This window comes from Arachis duranensis, chromosome 1 (genome assembly GCF_000817695.3).
Source record: "Arachis duranensis cultivar V14167 chromosome 1, aradu.V14167.gnm2.J7QH, whole genome shotgun sequence".
Lineage (NCBI taxonomy): Eukaryota > Viridiplantae > Streptophyta > Magnoliopsida > Fabales > Fabaceae > Arachis > Arachis duranensis.
Genome location: NC_029772.3, coordinates 9,748,801 through 9,764,895, shown reverse-complemented (window position 1 = coordinate 9,764,895; position 16,095 = coordinate 9,748,801).

The window sequence follows — 16,095 nt, the reverse complement described above, 5'->3', positions numbered from 1 at the left end:
GCTCCTCCCCCTCCGCCACCTCCTGCCGCCGCACCTGCTCCCCCTGCTCCTCCCCACCCCGCCGAAGAGGTAGCTCTCCTTTTCACCTTCTTACAACTTTCTTGCTTGAAAAATGGGAAAGTGATTTGTGTGTTGGGTTAGGTTCGAACGAATTCAGCACAGGGCTTCCGGAGGACGTGAAGGAGAGGGAGCTACTAAATCTGATGCGGTGGCTTCCCGGATTCGAAGTGTCTCAACTGAATTTCAAGGCCGAAAAGCTGGCGCGGTGGCGAAGAAAAGCTGGCGCGGTGCTCCTGGGCTGGCAGAGGTCCGCGACGTTGCTAGCGGAGAAGGGTGAACGATGAGGAGGAGGGTGAGAGGTGGTTTGTGGTTGATGCTGGGATTGGGTGGCCGAGAACATTGAGAGAGAGGAGGGAAGAAAGAGATGATAGTGTGGAGAGAAGGGTAATTTAGGAATTTTAGATAATTTTTTAGGGTTTGGATAATTTTGCCTGTAAAAATAATTTTTTATGGGTACAAATGGTAATTTCTTTTTTCTATGGATACATATGTCAGCGTATTCAACTTTCGTAGATACAAATGGTAGTTTACTCTACTTTTTTTAATCCTTTTCAAATTGAAAACCGGAAATCTTTAAAAAATAAAATTTCAAAAAGAAAATATCATGTGTATTGCACATATTATAAACAAGAGAAAGTATAGATAGTCAATGGAGTATTTATACAATGTGTACAATAAGGGTATAGGGATGTTCAATTCAGTAGAATATTATATATATTGCACATATTATAAATAAGAGAAAGTATAAAGAGCCAATGGATTATTTATACAATGTGTACAATGAGGGTATAGGGATGTTCGATTCAGTAGGATATCAGATGTTTATTATCCTTGATATCCGGATGGTTATTCTGGATAGTATGAGTGTATTGTGTTTGAGAAATTAGTAGTATTTTACACTGGATGTTCAATTTTTTTAACTCATATTGGGCCAAATAAATAGCCCATTATACAAATACTACATTGGCTCCCTAGTGGAAAAGACAATGAGAATATTGACAACATGTACAATAGACTTTGAATTTGGCCTAAATACATATAAAAAATAAAAAAAATTCACAAATTACCTAAATAAAAAAACTCACTCAATTATTCCAAAAAAATGATCATCTCAAACTCTAATTTATCAAAGCATTTCACTCTAATATCCTCTTTTCTCCCAACCGACTGTCACTCCACCTTCATCAATAATCATCTTACTCTACCGTTGCTACTTGGCTTGCCACACGTCATCACTGTCGTCGCTTACCCATAGTGAAAATAACCATCCACGCAAAAATAAAAATAATCATTCGTATACTTAATAAATTGAACATCCAACATATTTTAATTATATATAACTAATAATAAAAAATAATAAATTATGATGGTCTTCTAACATTCTTTTTGTATCATATCTTTATCTTTATCTTTATAGAAATATAAATAAAGAATTCTTTTATAACATGGCACTTATATATTGAGTTTGGAGATTATTTGCTTAGATGCCATCATTATGAACTTTTAAAACTTTATTTATAAATTAATAAGAAAATAACCATGAAAAATGAAAAGATAGAAAATAGCGGCAAAATCAAAAGGAGATAATTAAGAAGACAACAACGAAAACTGAAAAAGATGGAGAATTTAATGAGAAAATAAGATGGATAGAAAGTAGTATTCGACCTTCAAAGAACATGTCATTGACAACCTAAATTAAATGGGTAAAAATTGAAAGAACTAACACTAAGAATTACCTTGTGTTAGATCCTTTAAATTTTTTCATGCAACAAACAAAGCAAATCGTTCACCTCACTTGATCACACACAAAAAACGTGCAAAAAGCAATTAGAAATTAGTATCATCAAAAGTTAATTAGTATGAGTAACAAAGATTATTTAAATGGACTCTTAAGGGCTTAAAAGATAAGATAAGATAACTTAATTTAAATTTCTTAAAATATAAAATAAGATAAACAAATTTAAATCAGATTTAATCTTATTAGATTATATCAGATTGATTTAAATTTAAAATTTCAAAAAATACTAGAAACGATTGAGAATCAAATCAAATCTTTTAACACTCTAATAATAAAACAAACTAAAATATAAATCTAATAATTTAAAATTAAGTGCTAATTTTGTGGCTTCCACTGAACTTGAAATATACTAATGGACTTCTTGCTATTCTAATTTAATCCAATAGACCTTATGAGTGTCGTCATTTTTAGCACACTTGTTTTTGAGACAAACTCTTAGTCTCTTTGATGTTCAAGACTGGCATAGCATAATTCTTCTATTATTCAGATCCTTAAAAATGATAAGATTATCATTTTGTCTCTTAATTCTAGAATACAAAATATGTGCTTATAAACACATATTATGTAACACTCTACCACACAGAGTATTACACCTAGGATGTAACACAGAGGTGGTGAAGCGCTACGACCTCTAAAATAAAATATGTACATATAATAGCAAAAAGAATATAATAAACTAGGAGCCTTAAAAAATGGGTAAAACAAAATCACGAAATAAAAAGCGCAACGCTCTGGAAATGGAATAACTTGCGTGTGAAGAAAACTATATCTATCAAACATAAAATAACAAAAGTAGGAATAGAGAGCCAAAGATACAAAATAACAAGCTCCTAATTCAGCCTGCGAAGTCAAGGCTGGCCGGAGAATACACACACACACATACATATCCAAAACTCAAATGTACATAAACAAAATCCTGTCTCTCCATAAACCTCTAAGAGGATAAAAAAAAGAATAAATTATGTGGAGAGTAAGCTAAGTACATATATATACATACATCACTGTATGACAAAATAGCCCAATAACCACTTCGCTTTAGGAGCCCAGACGCCTCTTGACCTGCATCTGAAAAACAACAACATAGTGTGGAATGAGAATCGGAAGTTCTCAGTATGGTAAAGGTGCCACACACATAATATATAAGGCCCTGGGAATGCCAGAGGCAATCCTAGAACGCCGACACTCATATTATAGAGCTTAAAGTATTAAACAGAAGCCATAAAAAGGTGGTTTTCTAAGAGTATCTAAACCTAACTTAACTTAATCTTAAAATCTAAGTCTCATACTGTCATTCTTCCATACCTCCTACCCATCATGCATTTCACAGACAAATAAACAGATAAAGACAAGCACAAGAAGGTTACAAATACTGCAGGTAACAAATATACATTTAACATGGCAAGTACATTTAGGCACACCCAATTAAAGCACAAGCAAGTAATTCAAGTAATATGCATATGATGCATACCTGTCCTATGGCTGATGAGGCTCATCTGTCGGTTATCCAGCCAACCCGACAAGGCGACAAGTCCGAAAACCTTAGACTGTCCCCCGACGTGCATCCCCAAGAGTCTATGCATAGTTTTTTCTCAAATAATCAATATTGCTCAATGGGGGTTACATTCCCGGGAATTTATAGTGCCCGATCACACTTACGTCGTAGGATCAACAGAGTATCGAGCTTTCAACCTGGTACACGTAGTGGCAAGCCACGACACTTTACCTATGGAATCTCGTATTTCATATCATTAAATCATTCAAGCCAAATTTCATACATATTCTTTCATCAGAATATCCAGTCAAGTAACATATATGACTTATCCGTAACATCTCATAATTAATTCATCACTTTTCAACTTTACTTCACCTTCAAGTTATCCTCATTTTCCAACTTCATCTGATTACCAGGTTTAACACTATTATTTATGATCAATGGAATGAAAATAGAGGTTTAGTAGTTTAAAATAGGTTTTAAAAACCTTAAAAATCATGTTTGTTGGAACAGGTGCCACCCGTACGCGTGAGCCATGCGTACACGTACACGTGGGATTGTAAAAATGCATCTCGCACGCACGTCCCTCGTCATGCGTACGCGTAGGTGAAATCTTCATGTCACGCTGACAAATGAATTTTTGTTGGTATAGAATTTGTCAAGTGATCAATCGTAGTATAGTCTAAACCAACGCGAAATCCATCATCAAACAAATCTACAATCTATATCCGAGAGTATTAATCTCCCGAGTCGTTCTCCCTTGGAATTGCCAAAGTATGCATCTTATTGATTTAGTAAGCCTTGTTTGAGTTCTTTGAAGGTCTTAGCAAGTAATGAGAAACAAACAATCAATTATCAAAAGGACTTGACTTAGGGTTGGCATTAGAAATCTTTATCATTATAGTTCACTCAATGTTGACAACAATTAGGCCTTGCTCCATTTAGTCATCCCCTAAGTATAGAGGAAAATCAAATGAGAACAATCAACTTGAGTCACAAGTCCTAGCTTCACCTTATGGGAATCTAGCTTTAGTGCACTCCAAGTCAATTAGCAATCCCTAACTCTCAATCAACTATTGAGATAGCTATTCAATTTCTTCCAATGACCAAACCCTATGCCAAGTGCAAAGATTCTACTCCATAGCTAGTATTGACATTTTATCAAACATGTAGTGAGTAAGAAGGAAGGTCATAGTGAAATGAAGAGAAAAGTAGAATTGAAGATATTGCAATACAAGGAATTAGCAACAAGTATCAAGGAGCAACAATGAGGATCAAAATCTCAAAATATCAATGAAATCCAAAATTCATAGAGTTGAATCCTAGATCAAAGGAACTTTAGCAATTACAACTACCACTTGAAATTGGAAGAGAAAATCTATTACATGAACAAAGTGAAATGAAAGTTGCAATAGATCTCACCAAGGAATGGGTAAAAATCCAGAATTTTGATGAAGAAGAACCCTAGTAAGAACTTGAGAGAAGTTGATGAATCCTAGAGAGAAGTTGGAGTTTCTCTCTCTAACAATGTAACTAACTAAAAAAATATCTCCAAAACTAGAAAAATGAACTAAGTGTCTTCAACCCTTGCCCCCTTGGTCCTCTTAAGCCTTTTCCCGCCAAAGCACTCCTCAAAAGTTAGGACCTCCAACCAACTCCACGCCTAAGTCACGTGACTTTTTAAAAAAATCATTTTCGAGCATCGGCGCGAACGCGCAAGGTACGCGTGCGCGCCATGGATGCGGTTCTGGAGTATGCGCGGAGGTGAGACGTACGCGTACGCGTCCATGAGGATCCTGGCTTAGCCGCTACTCAAGCCGGCTCGTGGCTTGGCTCTTAGTCTCGGCTTCGCGTTGCTCTCATCCGCGCGGGCGCGTCAGGTGCGCGCACGTGCCCATGTGGAAATTTCCAAAGCTTCAATTCTCATGCTTCCTTTCCTTGCACCCGTCTTCCTTCTCTTTTCCTGCCCATTCCTACTCTATATCCTGAAACCACTTAGCACACGAGTCACGGCATCGAATGGCATCAAGGGAAAAATAGAAATGTATCTATTTTGGTGCAGAATAAGCATGTTTTCATTCATGAAGCAAAACTAGGAAAGGAATGAAAGTTCTTGTATTTTCATGCAGAAAATGTGTGAAATCATTGATAAGCCCTTTGAAATTAGCACAAGATAAACCCTCAAAATGGGGTTTGTCACACGCGTGCGCATGGGTCACGCGTATGCATGGACATGCTTGTTTACCCCTTACGCGCGCGCATGGACTCGTCGCGTACGCATCACACAAAAAAATCCACCCCACGCGTACGCGTGGGACACGTGGGCGTACGTTATTTTTAAAAATAAATAAGGCAGATGCAGAAGCTAGGTTGCAGTAGCAAGAAAACAAAACTGCAAAAACAGAACAGTTTGCAAGCATAATTTTCAAATTTCCATAACTTCTTCGATTTACAATATTTTTCACCCGTTCTTTGAGTGGCATAAACATCATGAACCCAATTTTCATTTTAAAACAAGTTGGAAACAAATTAAGGGTCTGAAAACTTAGTTATACCTCGTCAAAGTTCAGCCAAAAACTAACCTTTACAAAAATACCCAAATCCTCAATTTTCAATCAAAACTTCATTCCTTTACCATTAAACCTACATTCCTCAATGTGACATTCCCCCTTCCTCATCATTCAACAATCAGCACAATACCTATTCTCAATTAACACTAATACACTTTCAATATTCAAATCTATCAATCAATGTCAACCAAAAACCATAATTGATCAATCTATCATCATAAACATACCACAAGTCCATACTTCTCCAAATCATCAATTATCCAACAAACACCAACTAAACATATTCATTAATAAATTTCTAAACAATGAATGTTCACCTGCAATCTAACTTATCTTAAGGTCATCTAGCCTAAGTTTTCACAGAACATTATATATTAAATGGAAGAAACCTAAACCATACCATGGCTGATTTTCACGTAACGACCAAAGCGATTTATTCAAAATCAAGGCAGCCCCTCCAAATTCAACAAATTCTAAGCTCAGCTTCCTCCAAGTTCCAATATTCACAATTTCAAGCTCCAATTATTTATTTTCAACCTAATACACATTTATAACACATATATATCCAATTTAATACTCAAAGCTCAAATTCAATTAAATTAAAATAGAGTTATCGTATCCTCACCTTACATAAGCTTCACATAAGCAAGAGTGAACATTTTTCTCAAGCTAATTGGATCCTAAAACATCAGAAATCAAAGAAATTCAACTTCTACTCAATAGTTCAAGAATTGGGAGAAGAGGAGGCTAAGAATGAAATAACAAGTTACCTATGAAATTGTTCCAGTAAAAACGTAGAGCTCGACACGGTGAACGCGTGGCCGCAAATGATGCGGCGATCGGAGCTCGGACGGAGGAGTTACGGCGAATTAAAATTTTCTGCAAGGGTTTCGGCATTTCTCTTCATCCTGTACGCAGCCTTCAGCGTTTTGCTGAAAATGAAGAAGAAGAGGACGTTGGTTCATTTTAAAAGGCTGGCCCGATTCAACCGGTTCGGCCCCGTTTGGTAGTGTCAAATTTCTTTTTTCGATGAACTCTATCCTAATTTGATATAATATTCGTGTTTCTAATCTTCTTTATTAAAAACTAATTTATTGACTAATTATCTACTAACTTATCGGGGTTTACATATCATAAATTGTAAATTTTGTTGAGATGACGCTCATATATCGAATTTCAAAAATTTGTGCTGACATGTCGCTCATATTTAATCTATAAATAACTTATTAAATATTACAATAAAAATAACAAGTATTTGGTTAAGTACGATTTTGGTCCTTAACGTAGAGGCCGAAAATTTATTTCGTCCCTGACTTTTTTTTCGCTATAAAATGGTCCTGAAGGTTCCAATTTGTTTTAAAATCGTCCTTTTTTTGACCAAATTTTTAATTTTTATTCCAAAAATACCCCTCACTAAAAAAACAAAAACTAAACGCAAAACGTTGAATAAGGAAGAAAGGGGAAAGGGAATCACACACGCTTGTCCTTCTCTCCTTCCCTGTTGCGGACCTCCTCAAACCAGAGCTCACCGCCGGCGAGCCTCCCCTGCTTCACCACCACGCAGCAACGTGGAGCCCTTCTTCCCCATTGTCCATTCGCTCCATCTCGCCCCTGCCTCCCTCAATCCCTGTTGCAGAAGGAACCAGAGCCACCACTGCCCGTTCCCCTCCCTCCAGCCCCTTCTCGTCATGCCCAGACCGCTGGTGCTCCACGACTACCTCCTCTGTCCCCTCTTTCCTATATTCTATTTTCTTAATCCTGGTTACCATTTTGCTTTTAATTTCTATTTTTGATTAGTGTTAGTTCCTTGATTTGATTTTGGATTAGTTTAGCTGGATTTTGATTTTCTGTTAGTTGATTTTAGGTGGGTATGATAAAATTAGCTTAGGTTGAATTGCTGAAAGTTGCTGCTAAATTGTTGTTGTTGAATTAGCTTAGGTTTGATAGAATTAGCTTAGGCTATTGAATTTATGTTAATGATTAACTGTATATATGATCCATTATTGTTGTTGTTTTTCTTCGTCTAGTTGTTGTGGTTTCATTATTGTTGCTTCTGCTGTTCTTCTGCTTCTGGTTCAACTTCAAGTTCTGCTTTTGGCTTTTGTTTCTGGTTGATTTTGGGGAAGAAGGAGAAGGGTATTTTCGTCCGAAGGACGATTTTAAAACAAACTAAAACCTTCGGGATCATTTTGTAGCGAAAAAAGGTCAGGAACAAAATAAATTTTTAGCATCTACGTTAGAGACTAAAATCGTACTTAACTCCAAGTATTTCAATATTTTAAAATTGTCCCTTTATAAAATTATACAGACTTAGCAATGAAACCCTCATTTCAGCCACCAGGTTGCCGCTGGAAGATTCCGCCCAGCAAAAAAAAACCCTATAGACAACATCATAGAATACTTTTGGTGACGATTCTTTCTCTCTCGTTCTTGTTTGGATGATTTGTCGATGATGACGAGAACAACCGATAATTTCTCAATAATCTTCTTGGGTTCTTCCTCTCTTATTTTCTTTCATTCTTTCTACTATTTTTTCCAAAATTACAATTTTTTATTTTCTTTTTTATTAAATTTTGATTACAATAGCTCTGTAACTTAGGACTATGATTAATTTTGAATTATGATACAAGATTTTTTATTTCAAACACTTACTCAAGTGAATTAGGAATAAAATGATAATTGTACCCATGGAAGATAGTTTTCGTGTGCCAAGAATATTCTAACAGATTAATTATGTAATCAACGTCCGGATATTTTTGGTACACAAAAACCATCTTTCGTGGTTATAATTGTCGTTTTATTCTTATATAGGTCATTTGTTAGTATCTATATCTTTTATGGATGCAAATGGTATTTTATTCCGTGAATTAGTGTTATTGCTAGGAACGGTCATTTTGAATAGCTAACCGTGTGGGCAATTTTGGTATTTGACGGCCAAAAATGGATTTCTGAGACCTGGGCCTTAGTATGAATAAACCAAAAACACGAGATGAAAAATGGATAGGTGTTTAAAAAAACACGAGAAAATGAATGAATCTAATTTTTGGAAATGATTTGTAAATTAAGATGGAGAAGATAATATAGGGAGAAAAAAACGGGGAGATTTTATTTATATTAGAAAGAAATTAGAAATATATTTTACTCTTTTCAGTATTAAATTATATTTGTAATTCAAATTATATAGCTTGTAAGCTGACGTATATTTTTGTCTTTGAAAATTAAAGGAAAAAAGTATAATTAATTAATTATTCTCATGAATGTTTTTAAGTTATTGTTTTTTATTTTTCTTATAATTTAATATTTTTATAAAAGTGAAATGTCCATCGAAAAATAAAATATATTACCCATGGAATAATAAAGTGAAAACTCTTAATACCGATGAAAATAAAATAAAAAATAATGACTATAGGTTTTTGTTTTTTTTATTGTATCTTTTTTAACCCAATAAAATTTTAAATCGTAAATAAAGTTGATATGCAATAAAAAAAATACAATAAAAAAACATATTATTTTTATTTTATTTTCATCGATATTAGGACTTTCTCATTTTATTATTCCATGTGGAATATATTTTATCTTTTGTTGGATATTTCACTATTATAAAAATATAAAATTATAGGAAAAATAAAAAATGATAACTTAAAAACATTCACAAGTGATGATTTTCAGTGGCTAAGAGAAGGGGGGTTGAATCTTAGTCCGTTTTTCGCTTCTTAAAATTTGCTGGTCTTTCGAACAACTTCTCGAGATTTTTTTATTTTTGTCTCGTACCCAGCCACGAGACTTTTTCTTTTTATCTCGTAACCCGGCACGAGATATTTTTCCGTTTTATCTCCTATGCAGCAGAAACAGAAATGGAGTAGAAGAAAGAGAGAAAATCACACCACGAAATATCCTGGTTCAGCTGCCAAGCGCAATGCAGCCTACATCCAGTCTCCATCACAATAATGATGGAATTTCACTATAATCTTCATGATTACATACACCAATTCTTCCTAGGAACTACCCTTCCTATCTGGGACAAGTCCATAATCTAATCCTCAATCCTGAACTTGACTTGGTCACTGCCAAGCTTTCAACTGCTAAGTGCTAACCCAACTTGCAAGGTAATTCCCACAGAATCATGAAACACAACACAGATGTACAAAGGACCTCTAAGGACATCTATGGCTTTTTCTTTTAATTTTGCACTCTCTGCCTTTTTCCGCTCTATGGCTTTTTCTTACAAACCTCACTATTTATCTTTTTCCATGAGACTCAAGACAGACAAAATTAAACAGAAAAATACAAAATGAAAAACATTGAAGGAGATGAACTTCTGTTAGCTTGGGAAGCTATAGGAACTCTGTGCTCACTCTTTTCCTTACTTCAAACCCTGACTGTTCACCCTTATTTATAGAAGGGGAAGCCTCCAAGGTTGAAGCTCTTGAACCGAGCCAACTTCTTCTTCTTCATGTAAAATCGGTTCGGCCAGAGAGAGAGGAGAGGAAACCGAATGTAAAACCCAACATGCAATTACCTCTGTGTCTTCCCTTTACACCAAGTTTCACCAATCCAAGCCATCCATCTTGACTTGCACTCCAAGAAGAATCCCTAGCCCTTGATGAGTTCTTGATGATGACATCTTCTTCTGCTCTAACTTCTGCATCTTCTCCACATAACTACAGTAACTAGCTCCTGTGGTAGTTGATCAAAAGCTGAGACAAGCCACCCCTTAAGGATCTTCTTCTTCTGGCCGAATGGATTTTCTTCCATTTTTGAGTATGGAAGGCTTGAGAACATTTCACCTTTCCTTACCCATTTTTGGCAAAGATCTCAGCCACTCCACACTTCAGATTTTCTTTTTCTTGAAGCCATCATCACTATGGCCTCAAGCTTGCTTCTAGCTTCTTCTTTTTGCTTCTGATAGCTTGCAAAAGCTTTTATGCTTTCCCTGATGGAAGTGACCGAGAGTTATGAGAGAGATGGGAGAGAAGAAAGAAACATATTCAATGGATTTGAACAATTGAATTAAAATAAATTAATTTTTACTTCCCTCTTGCTTTAGGTAGCGTGTAGCACTAATGGTGCTATCAAATCAATTGCCTATTCTCTCTCATATTTCGAATGCAAGTTAATTCAAGTTAATCGAATTTGAAATCCATCACAAATTGAAAGTGGGATCGGTTGAAAGCATGGAACTTGCTTTCTTTTAATATTGGTTTCAGACCAAGCAAGTTGGTTTCCAACCAAAATTGAATTGGGCTAATAATAACGATTAAAAAATCTGGCCCAATAACAAGATATTGCTTCAGCCATAACACTTAAACATTTTTTGAATAAGGTTGAAATCTTGAATTCACATTGGGCTTGCAATGATTTTCTTTTCTTTTTGGCCCAATAATAAAATTCGCATAACACAAAATTATTAATTAGTAAATGTGAATTAAAGCTCAAATTAATAATTTTGCAATTAATTATGTTAATAATGTTTGATCATCATCAACTTAATTTAGAGTTTTCCAAACTCATCAATCTCTCCTTTGATGACAAACATTATTAAAAATTGAAATGGAAGGAAATTAAAGATTAGAGTATTCCCTTTGAATATTAGGATTCCTTCCCTTTTCAACAATTCAAAACATAAATCACCAACATCAAAAGGCATCAACAAGGAATATCATGATCAATGACATCTAAGTTCTAAATCCAGCAACCAAAACAAATCATAAGTTTATGTACAGGGGTGATCATGAATCCCTAAAGATTTTAGCCCCTGTTTCTATCAACTTTTTAATTTCAATTTTTTAGTTTTTCTCCCCCTTTTGTCATCAAAGGAAAACCTGCAAAAAAATGATAATGGAACTCACACAAATATAACTATAACCAAAATATCCAAGAGTTTAACAAAAAAACAGAGATCTAAAGTATCCAAACAGCCTACAAAGTTTCAAAATAATCCAAACAGAACTAGAGTTCAAATAAGCTAATCATCAAAGAGATTGTACTCAGATCCAGTTTCATCATCCTTATCAGCAGCCCCCATTTCCTCTTTGAAATTCTGAAACATCAGACCAACTCTTTCTTGGCACTTTGTCCAAGCTTTTTCATTTTTGTATGCTTGCTTATGAGCGTCCTTGTAGGAGTCCACCATCAGTTTGGACATGTTAGAAAATTCAGTGAGGACTTTCTTAATCGATTCTACCATTTTGGATGGCTCGGCTGGGCGGCTCTCAAGATCACTGTTAGTGGGCATTGACTGTTTTTCTTTGGTGCTTTTACCTGAAACTCCTCCTCCCTTAATTGATGAGACTTTGTTCTCTACATCTTTATTGGTTAGATCAACATTGAAATATTCGAAGATGCAAGTAAGAAATATGCCATAGGGAAGGTTAGCTTTTTTGGTGCTCCTAGCACATTCCCACATATGCCTTATCATGAGGTATGCAAAGGAAATAGGAGATGAGGTAATGATAGCAAAAAGCACAAAGAAATCAGAAACAGTTACTCTATTGTGTGAGCCACTCTGTGGTGTCAGAATGTGAGTAATGATCCTGTGCAGCAATGCTCTCTCTGAACCAAGGGCCTTGTGAGTTGGAACCGTGCCATCCAGCCCAGACAGATTTTCATAGATTTGTTGCAAAGCAATCTGATATGTGACTCCAACATGAGAATTCCATTTTTCTAACATATAAGCTGTTGGACCTTCATCAACATAACCTAAGGCAACGCTTATTGTTTCTCTGCTCGAGAGTCATGTAAACCCGCTTCACATAGGAGTGAATCACACCATCAATCAGCCTCATGTTTGCATAAAATTCTCGGACCAAGGCAGGATATACGGGTTTCTGAATTTTGAACAGAGGAGACCACTTCATATTCTCAAAAAGAGTGATAAAGTTGATTCCTTTAGTAGCAAGAGAGTCAAGGTTCACTATGTATGAAGCACACAAGTGACGTTTCTTCAACACATCCTTGTGAAACTCATAAGACGCACAAGAATTGAACCTTCCAGGATCAAAATGTGAATGATTTTTGTTGTATTTATTCTTGAAATCCATGGATTCCAGGTTCGGTGGTTCTTGAGTGTTACGTAGCACATAACTTTTGGTCTTCTGAGAGCTTCGAGCAGACGCATGTGGTGTTGCCTTCTTCGGTAGTGAGTGAGGAATGGAGGTTTGAAACTCCTCTTCTTCTTCTTCCATGATTGGTTCATTGTTCTTTCCAAGCTTTCTCCTTGATGAAGTTTTATGCACTATCACTTTCCTTCTCATTGTTTCGGTTTGTTTGGATGATGGTGAGTGAGATGAAGAGGATGTGGAGTGTATATGAATGTGTGTATGGGTTTGAGGAGTTGAGAATAGGGGACTTTTTGGTAAGGGGGTTCGGCTACTCTTCCTTGGGGCAACCTTCTTTTTCATGTTAAGAAAAAATGGAGAAGGGAGAGGGAAGATGAAGAGAGGGGCCGAGGTGAGTGGAGAAAGGTGGGAGGTTAAGGAAGCATTAACTGCTGATTGGAGAGAGAAGTGGGGTAGTTATTACCCATTAAGGAGCGCGGTTATTAACCAAGGAGGGATTTTAAAATTAAAACTGAATGGTTAGCTCCTAGAATCAAGGGATGAGGGATGGATAAAGATTTAATTTGACAACAACACTTTCCTACAAGATTTGATATGACACCTTCCAAAAACAATGTGATTAAAAAATGAGAAACTCAAAAATGGGTCAGAGTAAGGTCAAAGAGATTTGGTGGGGCCCAAGATAATTAACATCAGTTCAATCTCCCCCTGAATTATGGCCTGTTCATCACAGCCTGAAATTTGTCTCCTGCTTTCCTATGAGATAAAACCAAACAGAATCAAAAAATTTCACAAATTATCAATAGAGCTTAATTCTGTCATTCCCAAACTTTTTCTCAAAGCGCAGAATCTGTCTTCACATAGGGGTTTTGTAAAAATGTCAGCAAGTTGGTCTTCAGATTTTACAAATTGAATATTAATAATTCCCTTTTGCACATGCTCTCTAATAAAATGAAATTTGATTTCAATGTGCTTGGTTCTTGAGTGCAGAATAGGGTTCTTAAAAATGTTTATAGCACTCATATTGTCACAAAATAAGGGTATACTATTGATTTTTAATTTGTAATCTTCTAACTGAATTTTCAACCAAATTAATTGTGAACAACATGCAGATGCAGAAATATATTCAGCTTCGGCTGTGGATAGAGCCACTGTGGCTTGTTTTTTGCTTGACCACATGTTGAGTGAGCTTCCAAGGAAGCAACACATGCCAGATGTGCTCCTTCTATCCACCCTATCTCCCGCATAATCTGCATCACAAAATCCCACTGCACAAAAGTCATCAGATTTTGGATACCATAAGTCATAATCACTAGTTCCCTTAATATATCTAATGATGCGTTTAACAGCCGAAAGATGGGATTCTTTTGGGTGAGATTGGAATCTTGAACATACACCCACACTTTGTACAATATTCGGTCTAGAAGAGGTAAGATACATGAGGGATCCTATCATTCCTCTATACCGTGTTTCATCCACATCTTTGCCATCATCATCCTTTTCAAGTTTAGTGTTTGGATGCATTGGAGTTCCCATTGGTTTGGAATTTTCTAGGCCACATTTCTTGATTAGTTATTTTGCATACTTTCCTTGGTGAATAAAAGTGCCACTAGGAGTTTGTTTAATTTGGAGGCCAAGAAAGAATGTTAGCTCTCCCATTAAACTCATTTCAAACTCACTAGTCATGAGTTTTCCAAACTTTTCACACAAGGATTCATTGGCCGACCCAAACACAATGTCATCCAAATAACTTGAACTAGGAGAATATCATCATTAGATGCTTTAATAAATAAAGTAGTGTTGGTGGCACCCCTTTGAAATTGATTTTCCAACAAGAAGGCACTAAGCCTTTCATACCAAGCTCTTGGAGCTTGTCTAAGACCATAAAGAGCCTTTGAGAGTTTGAAAACATGGTTTGGAAATTCTTTATCTTCAAAACCGGGGGGTTGTGCCACAAACACTTCTCTATCAATAAAGCCATTAAGGAAAACACAATTGACATCATTTGAAACATTTTAAAACCCTTATGGGCAGCATAGGCAAGAAACAACCTAATTGCTTCCATTCTTGCTATCGAAGCAAAATACTCATCAAAATATATACCCTCTTCTTGATCGTAACCTTGGGCCACTAATCTAGCCTTGTTACGAACAACTTTTCTATCCTCACCTAATTTATTTTTGAAAACCCACTTAGTACCCGTACCTTCTTACCATCCGGATGAGGTACTAGTGTCCAAACCTCATTCTTGTCAAATTGAGCAAGCTCTTCTTGCATGGCTTTGACCCATGATGGATCTTCAAGAGCTTGTTTTACATTGTTGGGCTCCAATTGTGACTAGAGGGCAAAGTTGCTTGGTTCGTATTGTTTTTTGGTTGAGGATCGTGTTGTCACACTTTGAGAGGGATCATCAATGATAAAGTCATGAGGATAACCCCTCATGGACTTCCATTCTCTTGGCTTCTAGAGTGATGTTGATCTTTGATGAGCTTCAGTGGGTTGATCTGTTCCAGATTCTCTTGCTAGCTCAGGAGACAAAACAGAAATGTCTCCTCCATCCTAGACAAAATTAGATGGACAGATTATTCATTTTGGGCAGATTTTAGATTTTCTTCACTGATTTTCTTGTTGACAGCATCTTCATAATCTGTATCATCTTCTATCATAGTACAGGGAATTGAATTAGAATCACAAAAAGAAACATGTATGGATTCCTCTATGGTCCTATGATCTTTGAGGTAAATTCTATAAGCCTTGCTAGTGGTGGAGTATCCAACAAACATCCCCTCATATGATTTTGGATCAAATTTACCAAGGATTTCTTTATTGTTAAGTACAAAGCATTTGCATCCAAAAACATGGAAATACTTAAGATTAGGAGGGGTTCCTTTCCATAGCTCATAAAGAGTTTTCTTTAGCCCTTTTCTAATAATAGTCCTATTCAAAATATAACAAGCTGTATTCACAGCTTCAGCCCATAGGAATTTTGGAATCCTTCTTTCAACAACCCCATTTTGTTGAGGGGTTCTAGGGCATGAAAAGTTATGAGCAATTCCAAAATCATCACAGAATTTTTTAAAGTCTTGGTTTTTAAATTCTTTTCCGTGATCACTTCTC